Source organism: Palaemon carinicauda, chromosome 29 (genome assembly GCF_036898095.1).
Source record: "Palaemon carinicauda isolate YSFRI2023 chromosome 29, ASM3689809v2, whole genome shotgun sequence".
NCBI classification, from domain to species: domain Eukaryota; kingdom Metazoa; phylum Arthropoda; class Malacostraca; order Decapoda; family Palaemonidae; genus Palaemon; species Palaemon carinicauda.
In genome coordinates this window covers 98,075,362-98,089,688 of record NC_090753.1, presented here as the reverse complement: position 1 = coordinate 98,089,688, position 14,327 = coordinate 98,075,362, and the positions used below count along the sequence as shown (strand labels likewise).

The 14,327-nt window shown below is 45.0% G+C and overlaps 1 long non-coding RNA gene across 1 annotated transcript in view; it reads right to left on the bottom strand.

Moving 5' to 3' along the window:
- The window catches only part of LOC137622880 (uncharacterized), a 307,972-nt gene that overhangs the window by 61,711 nt on the left and 231,934 nt on the right, over positions 1 to 14,327 (bottom strand). Inside the window, exon 4 of the long non-coding RNA XR_011040512.1 lies at positions 9,287 to 9,413. This is a non-coding gene — a long non-coding RNA (uncharacterized lncRNA). The remainder of the gene's footprint in view (positions 1 to 9,286; positions 9,414 to 14,327) is intronic.

Here is a 14,327-nt window from a genome sequence, read left to right as displayed (position 1 = left end):
TCGCCGGTAGGGGCGGCGGGCTCCGGCAGCCGGCGGCTGACGGCATGGTGAACCTTAGTTCAACTCATAAGATATATATATTTTTATATATATATATATATATATATATAGGGCGGATACCTAGAATGCCGGCAATCAATGTCGGCAGGTAAGGGGGCGGCAGCCTCCGGCGGTCGGCCGGCTGTCGCCAGGTAATCCTTGCGGAAATATATGGGGTGGGACGTCGGCGGTATGCCGACGGAAGGCGGCAGTCTCCGGCAGGCGGTAGGCTGACGTCTTAGAGGGGAGGTATCTTATGAATAGAGGTCACCTGAGGTAGTGGCAGCTGTCACTGGCAGTAGAGGTGGCAAGGGACCGGCACCATAATAGAGAGAGAGAAAGGTAAGGAGGGAGGGGCGGGGTAATATCCTATACCCCGCCGGAATCCCTCCGGAGGGAGTGCACTCATGATAGGAGTAGGTACACCTATCATCCGGCGGCAGTGGGCCGGCAGACGGCTGGGAGGCTGAGGTAACCCAAGGGAGGGATAGAGAGCACTCAAAGAGGGGGAATCCTCCGCCGGCAACCACCCCTATAGAACACTATAAAGGGGAAGTGTACCAGAGTGGCCAGCTCAGCAGAAGAACAAAGCTAGCCCTACCACTCCACCCAAGAGAGGAGTTTTAGGACAGAGGACAGAGGTGTGTAGGAAGGCCTACACCAAAGGGATAGAGTGGGGAGGGGAGTAGGGGTCTTTCTAAAGTGGGGAGACTGTATGAGAGAGGCCACCAAGGCAAGGGAGAACACTCCCTAACATAGGATAGGTAGCTCAGATCAGGTACAGCACTGATGTACTGTCCTATAATAAAGCAGAATCTCCCCCCAGAGCCTAACCTAGATTAGGAGAACCAGTCTCCTAGAATAGGGAGGCCTGGATAGACACATCACTAGTTGCAGGGAGGAAGGAGTAACCCAACCAAGTGCAAACTGGGGAAGGGCAGATCCCTTCCTAAGGTCTCAAGTACGACCCTAAGGGGGGTTCATTCCCTTAGGGTAGGCTGAAAAAGCGATAAATACTCTGGGTGAAGTCAAGATCCTCCACAATATAGAATAAGGGAGAAGCAAGGCTACCCAGAGGGAATTACCCGTAGGTAAGGGGAATAGGAAGCATACAAGGGTTCCTACATTAGGTTAGGGGAGTGTGGTACACGAACCAACACAGTCCCTTGTATGATCCCCGAAGGCGAAAACACTTACATCACAGTAACTAGTATGTTTAAAAAAGCCTAAATCTTCATAACTTAACTTAGGAACACTTATTATATCATGCAGTAATATGAGCACTAGGCTGTCCAGCCTAGGGGCTAGGCTAGCGATCTAGTATGGGGTCGTCCAACGACCGTTGCCTAACGAGCGCTAACACACGATATAATTACTTCCTAGCTATGAAGACTAAATAACTAATAATATTAATTAGTTAAAGGACCAGAGAAGGCTGTTCTGGCTAACTAAATAAAGCATGCAACATGAACAGCGGCGCCGTAAAATGGTGCGTCCGGTTTCGGCACAGCTCCGCCACAAAACACAATATATTACGAAAAGTAGAAGTTACTTTACGGCCAGAGCTTATTTAAACAATATTAGGATCTGGTACTCAACTTTCCAGAAGAAGGCGAGGCTGAAGGTTGAGACATCACGGCGATGTAAGCAGATAAGGAAAGCACTTGGGAAAAATCCGACTAAGCGTAGGAGCTACAGACGAAAGGATGAGGACGGACGTGACGTCATTTAACAATGGCGCCCGTTTGTTTACGTCTCGAGTACCAAAAGTAGACACGAATGAGAGTAACTTTGGAACGGCTCCTCAGTTACTCAGCCACCTTCCCATATCGAAGCGTTAACTCTATATGGGGTGCAGATAGCTATGTGGCGTGTTAATACATGCGTTCCCTGCTGATATATGATATCCTAGAGGGAGACCTTTAGGGTACTCGCACCAGAAGTTAGAATTCTGTGATAACCTTTAGTTTAATTCTCTGGGAATATCCACTGTAGTTAAATATACCCTAGGAAGCTACTGAAGGAACCTTCCATCAGGACGACATGGCTTGAGCCCAAAAAAGAAAGTATTCACTTATCATTCTTTGTAAAAAGCAAGACAGACTATTAGCCTACGGAAGAGGCTGTGACGTCATCAATGAACGAGATGTTTACATCCCGCCCTAATGCTTTCGTGAGGTTTAAAATAGGTTGAAAAACCTTTTAAGTCTACCTTTTAAGTTATAAATACGTGATCACAGATCAAATAAAACAAAAAAGCGAAACCTCAAACTCAAAAAACGTTAGTACATCACCAAATACGTCCAAAACAGAGTAATAAAGCGAGAGAGAATTTCCAATGAACAGCCAGCTATGGCAGCAGGAGAAAATCTGAAGAAGTTGGGTATAGTTCTACCTGTTGTACAGCGAGGGCAGTAGTGTACACCTGGCATATCTGCGATAAGCAGCGAGATTTTGAATTTTCTGCCGGCGTCAAGAGACTTTAGCCATTATATAACCAGCGGGTAAGTTTTATATTTAAAAAATAACAATAATGTTGTGTTGTAATCAAGACTTTCCCAATACCACCTCGCCAGGGTATATGGATGCTACAGTATTGACACAATGCTAGGTACACAAGGGAGCATGATTTACCTACAGTGGTTGAGGTCAGTTGTGCAGAGAACCCAGGCTGCTGCTTTCCCCAAGAGAGGGGAAGATGAAGAAAAGAATAAGAGCCAGTCATTCCTTTTCATTCACGCAGACTAAAACTGGGTAACAGTGCCTTCAACCTTCTGCTATTTGTCCAATAAGGAGCTTGAGGTATCACACCAGCTGTTGTGAAGCTACCACAGGGCCGATAGAAATTATATTGAGCCTCCTGTGAGTCACATCTTGCAGGTAATAGGCTGTGAAAGTTGTTTGGCATTTCCATACCCTAGCCTGTAGAACCTACATCACAGAGTAGTTTCTCTTGAAGGCCTAGGACATAGCTACGCTCCTGACTTCGTGGGATCTGGGACGATGTGATGGAAGAGGATCTGGATTCAGCACATGGTATATAACCCTGCGAATCCATGCAGAAATGGTGCTTTTGGGGATCCTCCTTTTCTTCCTTCCGGTGCTGACGAAGAGTGCGGGCACTCGTGGACGGGCTGCTGCTGTTCTTTTAAGGTAGAGCCTCAAACTCCTCAGTGGGCAAAGTAATGGATTGTCTGGGTCGTCTGTTACAGAGTGGAGACTCCTTATTTGGAAGGAGTCAAATCTATGATCCGACACCCCTGTATTCTGAGTCTTGACAACAAACTCAGGGACGAAGTTGAACGTTACCTCTCCCCATCTTGAATGGGTAATGTTGTATGAGAGACCATGCAGTTCACTGACTCGTTTGACCGTAGCCAAGGCATGCAGGAAGACCGTCTTCCAAGTCAGGTGGTGATCTGTTGTCTGGCATAATGGTTCGCAGGAAGGTCTCTTTAGAGACCGGAAAACTTGAACCACATTCCATGGGAGAGGTCTCACTTCCGACTGAGGACAGGTAAGTTCGTAACTTGGTATGAGTAAGGAAAGTTCTAGCGATGAGGAAATGGCCATTCCATTCAGTTTGAAGTCGAGGCTCTAGGCTAAGTGATAGCCTTTTACTGCCGAAACAGAAAGACGCATTTTTTCATGCAAATACATGAACTCCGCTATTGCTGGAATAGTGGCATCGAGTGGAGAGATACCCCTTCCACGACATCATCCACAGAAGATATTCCACTTTGCCTGGTAGACCGCAGCTGATGACTTCCGCAGGTATCCAGACATCCTGTTCGCAACTTGTTGCAAAAATCGCCTGAGTGAGAAGATGCTGTATAGTCTCCAGGCATGAAGTCGTAGCGAAGCTACGGCTTTGTGGTAGATGTTGACGTGTGGTTGTCTGAGTATATCGTATCGTGGCGGGAGTTCTCCTGGGGGCTCCATCAGGAGCTGCAGAAGGTCTGGGAACCATTCCACATGATGACATGGTGGAGCTATGAGGGCCATTGAGAAGTTAACCGATGTTCTGGTCTTGTTGAGTACCCTTCTCATCAGAAAAAATGGAGGAAAGGCGTAAACGTCGATGTTGTCCCACCATTGTTGGAATGCATCTTGCCAGAGAGCCTTGGGGTCTGGGACTGGAGAGCAATACAACGGGAGTCCAAAGTTCAGGGCCATTGCGAAGAGATCCACCATCGGAAAACCCCACAAAGTCAGTACTTTGTTGGCTACTAGATGATCCAAAGACCACACAGTAGTAACTATCTGAGATGCTCAGCTCAGATTGTTGCCGAGCACATTCCTTTTGCCTGGAATGCGGGCTGATAGTGGTATCAAGCGGATCTCGACCCATCTCAGTATCTCTACTGCTAGATGGTATGGGGCCTGCAAAAAAGTACTTCCTTGTTTGTTGATGTGAGGCACTACTGTGGTGGTGTCGTTAATCACCACCACTGAGTGGCCCGCCAGGAACTGATGGAACAGCTGAAGGGCCAGAAAGATGGCCTTCATCTGTTAGAGATTTATGTGGAGGTGCCTTTTGGACTCTGACCAAAGGCCTGAGGTCATGTGGTGCAGCACATGGGCACTCCCCCCTTCTTTTGATGCATCTGAAAACAGCATCAAGTCCGGGGGGAGGACAAGATCTACGCCCCTCCGCAGATCCTCGTCTGCCACCTACCACTCGAGGTCTGTCCGTTACTCTTGTCCCATGGGGATCAGAATGTACGGGAAATCAAAAGCCTCATTCCACCTGGACTTTAGTCGCCACTAGAAGGATCAACTCCTGAGGCGGCTGTTGGGAACTAGACGGGCCAAGGATGATCGGTGCCCGAGGAGACATAGCCACTTCTGGGGCGGGAGTTCTTCTTGTCTGAGAAAAGGTCTTGTGACCTATCTCAGCCTTATTATCCTGTTGTCTGATGGAAAGGCTTTTTGGAAATTGGTGTCTAAAATCATTCCCAGGTATACGTCTCTGTGTGGGAAGCAGGATGGACTTCTTGAGGTTTACCATGATACCCAGATCTTGGCAAAGCCTCAGAAGTTTGTCTAGGTGCTGAAGAAGGGTTGCCACCGAATCTGCTAGGATCAGCGAGTCGTCCAGATAATGGAGGAGATGGATGCCGATCCTGTGAGACCAAGAGGATACTAAGGCAAACACTCTGGTGAAGACTTGGGGTACCGAAGCACAGTACTCTGAATTGGTATTTCCTGCTGTCTAGACTGAATCTTAGGTACTTCCTTAAAGATGGATGGATTGGGTTCTGGAAGTACACATCCTTTAGGTCCAGGGTGCACATGAAATCCTGTGGTCTTACCGCTTATCTGACCATGTCTGCCATCTCCATGCTGAACGAAGTCTGTTTGACAAACTTGTTCAGAGCTGAGAGGTCCATGACTGGTCTCCATTCTCCAGACGCCTTTTTCACAAGAAAGAGTCAACTGAAGAATTCTGGTTAGTCGTTGAGGACCTCTTGGAGAGCACCCTTCTCCAACATGGTCTGGACTTCTGCCTGACGGGATAGCCCCTTTGCTGATCCCATCGCAAAGGAGTCTATCAATACTGGATCATTGATCAGGGGAGGAAGAGATGACATGAACGGCACGAGATACCCCGAACAAATCACACAGATTGTCCAAGGATCGGCCCCAAGTTGCTTCCACCTGTTCCAGCAGCTTTGAAGGCATCCCCCTACTGGTGGATAAGCAGGGGGAGTGCCTATCCTAGCATTTGCAGCCCCTCCCTCTAGGATATTTTCCTCCCCTAGAGGACTTTGAGCCATTCTTGTCTATGGTAGGAAAGGGCTTTTGAGACACCACTTTCTTCTCTGCTGTCTTGTTTGTAAAGATTTTGAGCTGCCTAAGCTGCGGAGAAGCTAGTGGTCTGTAGGGCCAGGATGTCAGGGACCTATGGAGGAGGGAGTCTTGGTGGGACTTCCTCCACCTCTCTGCTGCCTGCTCAATATCCCTAGGCTCGAACCCCAAGGAAGCTTCAAGAGAGGAGTTCATGAGCCTCATGATCTCAGCGTTAGGGACCCGTTGATGGAATCACTCGGATACCGAGTCCTTACGCTTGAGGATGGTGTTGGCCCACAAGTTCGATACTTGCTGGGCCAAGAACTCGATAGTACGGGTACCCAAGAGGAGGAAGGTTTCCATCATTTTCCTGGTACTTTCCTTGGAGAAATCCTCAGTCCATACTAGGATTCCCAAGGACCCCAACCATAGATCTAGCCATGAAGTAGCCTGTATGGCATACTTCGCGACATTCTCTTGATTGAGGATCCCTGTCGCCGAGAACGGGACCTGACGGCTGGAGTCTCTCTAAGGAGACCCCATTAGTCAGCTCCTCCAGAGAATGGTGGAGTGGAAGAGGTGGTAAAAGCTCGTCCAAGACCTCGTAATACCTCCTTTACTGAAAGCGAGAGGTGGGAGGAGCTTGGCGGAGGAGCCCGAACAAAGGAGGAGGAGAACTGAGAGAGCTGTGCGCCAATCTTAATCCAGGCACTCTTAAGCCCCTGAGACCAGGGCAACGCTTCACTGGACTTTGTGGGTTTTTAGTGCCGAAGACACGGTCTAAGACTGTGTCTTTGCCCTCCTCGGGGAGTATTTCTATGTTGGAAAACCCATTGAGAACCCTCATCAGAGTCAGTGCCAGCCAGAAGGCATGTTCTGACTCCTTCAGTTCCCCCTCTGAAGTGGGACTGGCAGTGAAGTCTTCTTCATCCACCACCAAAAGTTCGTCTCTGGGTGGGTCGCAGTCGTCTCTAGGGTGGCTCACTGTTCCTGAGGGTCTGGAGGTCCTCGAAGAGGATTTAAGCAACGTTTTGGGGTCTTTCAACTCCTTGCATTGAAGAAGATAAGCTTCTAGCATGGAAGGACTGTATGGTCTGGCCTTCCTGGTTGCCTTCGGAGGCGTGGTGCTCTCGTCACGAGGGAAGTCTTCTTCAAAAGGTGGTTGTGAGGAGACTGGGACTGGTTCCTCACGAGAGAGCGTTGATGAGTCGGTGCAGGCTGACGTGTCAGAGAACGCTGACGCGTAGGAGGCGCTTGGCGCATAGGATGACGATGAAGATGCATTGCCTAATGATCTGTTGACGAATGTTGACACAGCAAACGCTAACGCTTAGGTGACTGCTGACGTGACGATCACTAATGTCGAGCGCCTACAGCGTAAATCTTTGACGAATTACGAGAGGTTGGGCGGTGGACAGCAGTCACGCAGCCGGTAATCGATGTTCCGTAACGACGCGTCGCTTAGGTGAGCGGTGAGAGATGGAAGCCCAACGCGTTGGCATGCGCCACGTTGGTCGGTGATAGTCGGCAGAACTACGACAAACAGAATCATTGGGACGAGCAGGTGAAACCCGCACAGGTGATTGACACTCAGGCAATTGGTGCGCAATCAAGATGACAAATCGGTGAATGACGAGCGGTAAGAAGTTGGGAACCAGGAGAGTGAGCAGGAGATGGACATGCAGGAGGTCGGCAAGTCAAGGGTTGGCGAGCAGCTAAATGACGGTCTGAAGGAAGGATGAGTCCTTCAGAAGAACGAACATCCTCCGAGGGGGATCCTCAGGCAGAGAGTCCTGAACCGAGGTTTGAGGACTTGCAGCTGCGTCGTCAGGAGAATGTCCTGAGGCAGACATAGGTAAGGAACCGGGCAACGGACCACGTCGGGAACGATGAACATAGTGATACCCTCTAGGGGCCAGGGGATCAGCAAGCTGACCTTGAGCAGCAGTCCTCCGAAGAGAAGTCTTTATAAGTGAACTACCTTGGGAGGATGAAACATTCGCTGCACCCATGCTAGGGCTTTGCCCCCCCTTTAAACCGTGTTCAGCAGGAGAGGAAGCGCAGTCTTAGACAATGGCAGAAGAGGCAGAAACGTCGGCAGGCAGGCCAGCAGACGACACCTCCGATACCCCGACGTCAACAAGGGCTCAGTCGACAAACGCTACACGCTAGCATCATGGCGAAGTAGCTCCTTGGAGGGAGGACCCAGTAACCCCAAAAGGGGGAGAGGCAGGGCTGTTTAGCTAGGGGAAGCAACACCGTCTCTCGAGGATCGAGGTTGTACAGGAGTTAAACAGCCTGTGCTACTACCCGACAGTCCCCCGGAGGAGGCCGAATGAGCAGGAGCTTCGGAGGAAGGTCGGGAAGCAGAACCAGGAGTCTTGGGTTTCTTCTGCTTCGAAGAAACCTTCGAAGGAGAAGAGTCCCGCTTAGACTTCTTCCGCTGTCGGCCAAACCTTTCCTACTGGGAGGCAGACCACTCCCGACACTTAATACACTTATTTGACACATCACACAGTTGACCTCTGCAGGTAGGGCAAAGGTTGTGAGAATCCGTATCCTCGGCGGACATAAAAGTACCACAGGTGAGGCCCTCAAGACCAGGGTATTTACCCATGATAGCCGGCAGAAGTCAACCCACACACAAACACTAAAAAGAAAAAGCAAAAAGCATAGTTACAAATGGCTTCAAACTGTTGGAACCTAGAAACATGTCTACTTTATACTCCAGAGCCTTTAAATATGCGGCCCCGAGACTATATAATAAACTCCCACGAAACATTCGAATGATTGAAGATTTTAAGGCTTTCAAGAGGAAACAGAAGACTTTCTTATTTCATGATGGACAGTGATGATTTAACAGTAAATGAACAATATATGATATGAAATGTTAAATACTCTGACCGAACAAGGTAAATCGACAGTGGAGGTCCTGTAGAGAGTGGGGTTCCCCTGCTGTATGGGGCTGGAAAAGCAGCCATCAAAGAAAAGTAAGTAAAGTAAATGTCAGGCCAAAGATTGCGAGGATGAAGAGCGGCAACGACCGTTCACCATCCGAGCCAAAATCAAACTGAGCTCAGTCACAGATGCGCAAGCGGGAGGGGTAGCTAGCTAATTCCCCTTACCCCGCGCTAACTACCGGGAGGGGTAGTTAACCCTCGCTAACTAGCGGGATGAGTAGTTAACCCTCGCTAAATTTTAATGGCTCGTCCTTTCAGCTTCGCCGAAAGTAATACCTCTAATAAATAGCATATGTTTATATTACAGCTATGGAACAAAGACCTATTCTCTTCCCCTGGTACGTATCAAATTGCCAAATTGAAATCAAAAGTACAATGTTATGTAAGGGTTTGGTTTTTCCATTGTATGAATGCAGTATTGATCTGAAATTTCCAGAAACATAAGCTAATCATTAATCTATCAGTCATCTATACACACTTACAATGCTACTCACGTTATTTGCTCAGTGGGATTTCTAAGCAAGTCTCAGGGATATATTTGGATATGTACTGTTCCTTTTGGGTATCTTCTTAGTATAAAGAAATTACATCACTTCCATAATGACAGGTTCCATTCATTACCTAGAAGAGAAACAAATAATAGGAGTGTATACATTGAATCATAAACATTACATTGATGTTGAAGACTTGTTCAATTGGATTTGAAACTAAAACCTTCAACTACAATGATGACTGATTGGTCCCTCAATAGAAATGACTTACTGCTAAATAATATCTTGCAATGATCAATTCAAGTTTTATGGGTTATCTCTTACAGAAAAAATATCGCACATTTTAAAGGTACCGTAATTTGTATTTTCTCTAATTATACAAAATAAGAGTCCTTTAATAGGAGCATGATTCTAGCATACCTTGAACAACTGTTAAACTTTTAACAGGGTTGTTATAGTTACTGGTAGTCTCCGCCCACTTGCCAGGCAGAGTAATCCTCACCTTGACCTTGACCTAGATCTTGCAACTTACAGATATAATTTGTATTTCTACCAGTGCAACATACAAACCTTCAGCTCTTTACAATGGTGTTATACTTCAGCAACAGCTTAAACTAACCATAAGACTTTTAAGTGAAGTGTAACTACCCACCGCTAGCTGGGGGGAGCAAGGGGATAGACCGACCACCGGGCTAACACCTGCACTAGTAACAGTACGTCACTTTACAATTGTGGCAAGACTTCTTTGGGAAAGATGATGGCAGAACCAGTATGTCTAAAGAACTCCAGGTTTCTCTAATTTGAAAAAATACAAGTTATTTCCAAATATGATATTTTCATTCGCTCAAAATCTATTTTTGGGTGAGATAGCCATGTCGTCCTGATGGAAGTTCCTATAGGGTAGCTTCCTTGGGTATAATTGACTACGGTGATATTCCCAGAGAATTTACCTTAAGGTACCCAGAATTCTAACTCCTGGAGCAAATATCCCTCATTAAATGAACCAGGGATATCGTGTAATATCAGAGGATGTATTCTTGACACGCCACATAGCAATCTGCACCCCGAACAGAATTAACACTTCGAAGGGGTCAAGTGGCAAGAAAACGAAAAACGAGAATGAAAGGAGAGCCGCTAGCAAGGCACCTCTCCTATCTCGCTTCGAGTGCGTACATAGCGCCGCCGACGGTGCCATCTGTATTCCTTGTAGCGATACACGAGGTGCTACAGATACTGTATATAGGGAGGGGTCCTATAGCCCTTTTTAAAGAAAAGGAAGGGCGGGCCCATCAGGACGACATGGCTATCTCACCCAAAAATAGATTTTTCGCTTTGCTCAAAATCCGTTTTTTGAGCTCAGGCCATGTCATCCTGATGGAAGTATACTAGAGCATTACTGTATCTGTGGATTCTCAAAACGTGCCGTACTCTCAAGAAGGTATTTCCCGGTCAGCCTAGACCTAGAGACCTAAGATGTTACCGTCATACATCTTTTCATCTAAACATAGACTATGTTAGTGCTTCCTACCCCCTACAGCAGGGGTGGCCAAGCTTTTGTTTACCATGCACATATTTTTTTCACTTCTAATTCAGATGCGCCACCCAAACTTTAACCCCCTTTCAATCCCTCAACTATGGTGATTTGGACATATTTGGCTTTAATACATATAATAATATGATATCTATATATATATATATATATATATATATATATATATATATATATATATATATATATATATATATATATATATATATATATATATATGTATATGTATATGTATATGTATATGTATATGTATATGTATATGTATATGTATATGTATATGTATATGTATATGTATATATATATATATATATATATATATATATATATATATATATATATATATATATATATATATATATATATATATATATATATATATATATATATATATATATATATATATATATATATATATATATATATATATATATATATATATATATATATATATATATATATATATATATATATATATATATATATATATATATATATATATATATATATATATGTATAAATGTGTGTGTGTGTGCACGGACAGATGTAGCAGCTGTAAAGGAAATGATTTAACATGGATACAAAGTAAAGTGTACCTACTTTATTGACACTGAATTTGCATTGATAATATTCATTAGTTATTCCTGAAAGTACTAAAAAAAAATATATGAACATAATTAGCAGTTTTAAAGAAAAGTAATTTCACATGCAGGAAAAATAAACATAACTATGTTTAATGAGACTTTTGACTTTACCTTGCTTTCACTAAATCTTTAATACTAGCAGGTAAATTAGTAACTGAGAGCAACAGACAGTTCAGATTTTAATCGGATAGTCGCGACTTCACTTCTTGAACATTTTCATAGATGAAAATATTTGCTCGCATCTGTGGTGTTACAAAGCTACAGGCATAACTTTGGGTAAATTTTCTAAATTCTGGAAAATGTTCACTTGTTTATAATCGCCAAAAATAAGCATTTCAGATGCACTTGGGAGTGAGGGAAATTCATTAAATTTACTCTTCAGCACTGAATTTGCCTTTAGACCATCTGTATATTACTAGGCATCTTCAGAATGTTATGTTCAGTAAGTGAAAATGGAATTATAAATGCAACCATGCAATCTTCTTCAGCAAAATCACTAAAACGACTATCAAAGGCCTCTCGTAGTAATATGATTTTTTCAATGTATTCTGTGACGTTGGTATATGATTAAGGTATTATATATGTCTAAAATCTAACACATATAGAAATGGTGTATTTTGAATAATTAAAAGAAAAAAATGCAGGACATAGCTGAAGGTCCCCTTAAATTATTTTTGTATTTTTTTCTAATAATCAGTATTATTTTTGGTATTATTTTTTTATGAGCGGGCTTGGTTTTTAATTATCTCTGGGGTATAGTGCGCCACTTGTAATCGTGCAATGCGCCACTGTTGGCGCATGCGCCATAGGTTGGCCACCCCTGCCCTACAGGGAAGAGTCATACTAGACTCTGGAAAAGTCTCGAAGAGTACATATACCTATGTATGAATAACAGACAAGCCAATATAGTGGTCTCACTCTATATTATGTAAAGCAAAGTTTGTAAAAGAACCGCTGTGTCGATATGAGATACCGACAAGCTCCCCGTTCTTTTACTGGATTGGACAAAGGTTTATATCCGGGTAGGAAGAAATTTGTACATCCGCCACTGTCCCTATAGGGCGTGAAGTCCTCCCCACTAGGGGAAAGCATAAACCAATGAAAGTTTGCTTGCAGAAAGGAACAATCTATTAGGATTATTCATGTTAAAGTTGTACATAGTTTAAGTAATGCTAAACCATTTTCTAGTAAAATGACACGGGCGAATGAGACGCAAGGTTCACAAGAACTAGTTTATTGATAGGATAACCAACAAATAAGCATAAGGATCATAGTAAGCAGAAAAATTGTTTGTTCCGTAACCGAAATACAAACCACGCTATTTACATAGGGTATTGCTTTCGGCGTAGCTGAAATGACGAGCCATTAGATTTTAAACGAGGGTTAACTACCCCTGCGCTAGTTAGCAGGGGTAGGGGAGGGGTAGCTAGCTACCCCTCCCCCCTCACACTCTGGTGAACTGATTCACTTCGCTTATGGCTCGGACGATGAACGGATGTCTCTGTTCCTGTCCTCGCATGGCAGCCATTTATTGTTTTGTCTTTACTTAATTACTTACTTTCTTTACTCATGTATATATGTAAACATATTTTTATGTTTATGTATATATTTGAGTATAAAAATCAGTAAGTTTCCTTTTCAGTGTTCGTGCTGCGTGTGTGTGTGTGTGTACGATATCACCGTGTGGTCGCCGGCAGTCAGGCCACTACGATGTATTTCTATGGGCCGCGATCTCTTCCTTGGTCCTTCGGTCTCCTCCTTCCACGGGCGCCGTGGGGAGTCGTCATCGCTGGACTTATTATTCTGTTCTCCGCTACTCATCTTTTCCTACGGGGAAGGTGGGGTTCAGCGTAGGATCGCGAGAGTGTAGTTTGACTACGGTCTCTCTCTCTCTCTCTCTCTCTCTCTCTCTCTCTGGAGGTCGTTCACATTTTACTACGTTTCTACGATAGCTCCTCCTTTCGGGTGGAGTTGCTACGCAGTACTTTTTATTTTTTTTTATTATTAAAGCTAATTGTATTTGTTAACTTTTCAGCTTTTTAGAACGTTTCCCTTCGGGGTTTTTCGTTCTTACTTTCAGTGAACATTCCTTTATGAATTGCATTTTTATAACTGTTATAATTCAGTTTTGGTTACAGTTCTCGCCCTTCCCCCTTCCCGTGAGTGTAGATGGGGTTGGGGCTCCTGCCTGTTATGTAATTCTTGTGTTCTTTTCCCTCGGGTTTCCTCTTCGGAGTCTTCCCGGGGGAATGAATGTTAACTAATTACTTTTTAATTTCACAGTTAACGATCTGTTTTCCGTTTGCCTAATGTGACAACGATGCAGAGCTGTCTTGTTGGGACTCGGGGAGTCGGCTGTTGCGGCCTCCTCTATAGGACTTCGTCAGGGGCGTGTCTCCTTCTCCTGGTAGTTCTCCCGAGGCACCCGACAGCTCTTCAGTTCATGTTAGAACTCTCAGGAGGTTCGCCTCCTTGGGTGGGTACCTTCCCTTCCGAGGGAGGTTACCTGCCCAGGTTTGAGTTGCTTCCTCTTTCGGGGGAAACTTCTCTTACCTTTAATAATTATAATATGTTCCTGGTCCTCCGGCGGTTTTACTCTTGGTGCTGAGCGACCGCTTTTGTAACCTTGCTCAAGAGGCTGAGCGGTTACTTCTCGGACCATAATTTTTGTGCGACTATGCTCTTGGTGCTGAGCAGTCTCACTTGCAGCTACGCTCAAGGGGCTGAGCAGCTGCAGGAGCGCCTCTTCGGAGGTTGGCTCCTAGGTCACTGGCTGGCCCTTCGGCCCTTGGGCCCCATCTTCAGTCTCTTCTACGAAGTTTTCCTCTCTCGTTCGCGGGAGAGGACACTCATA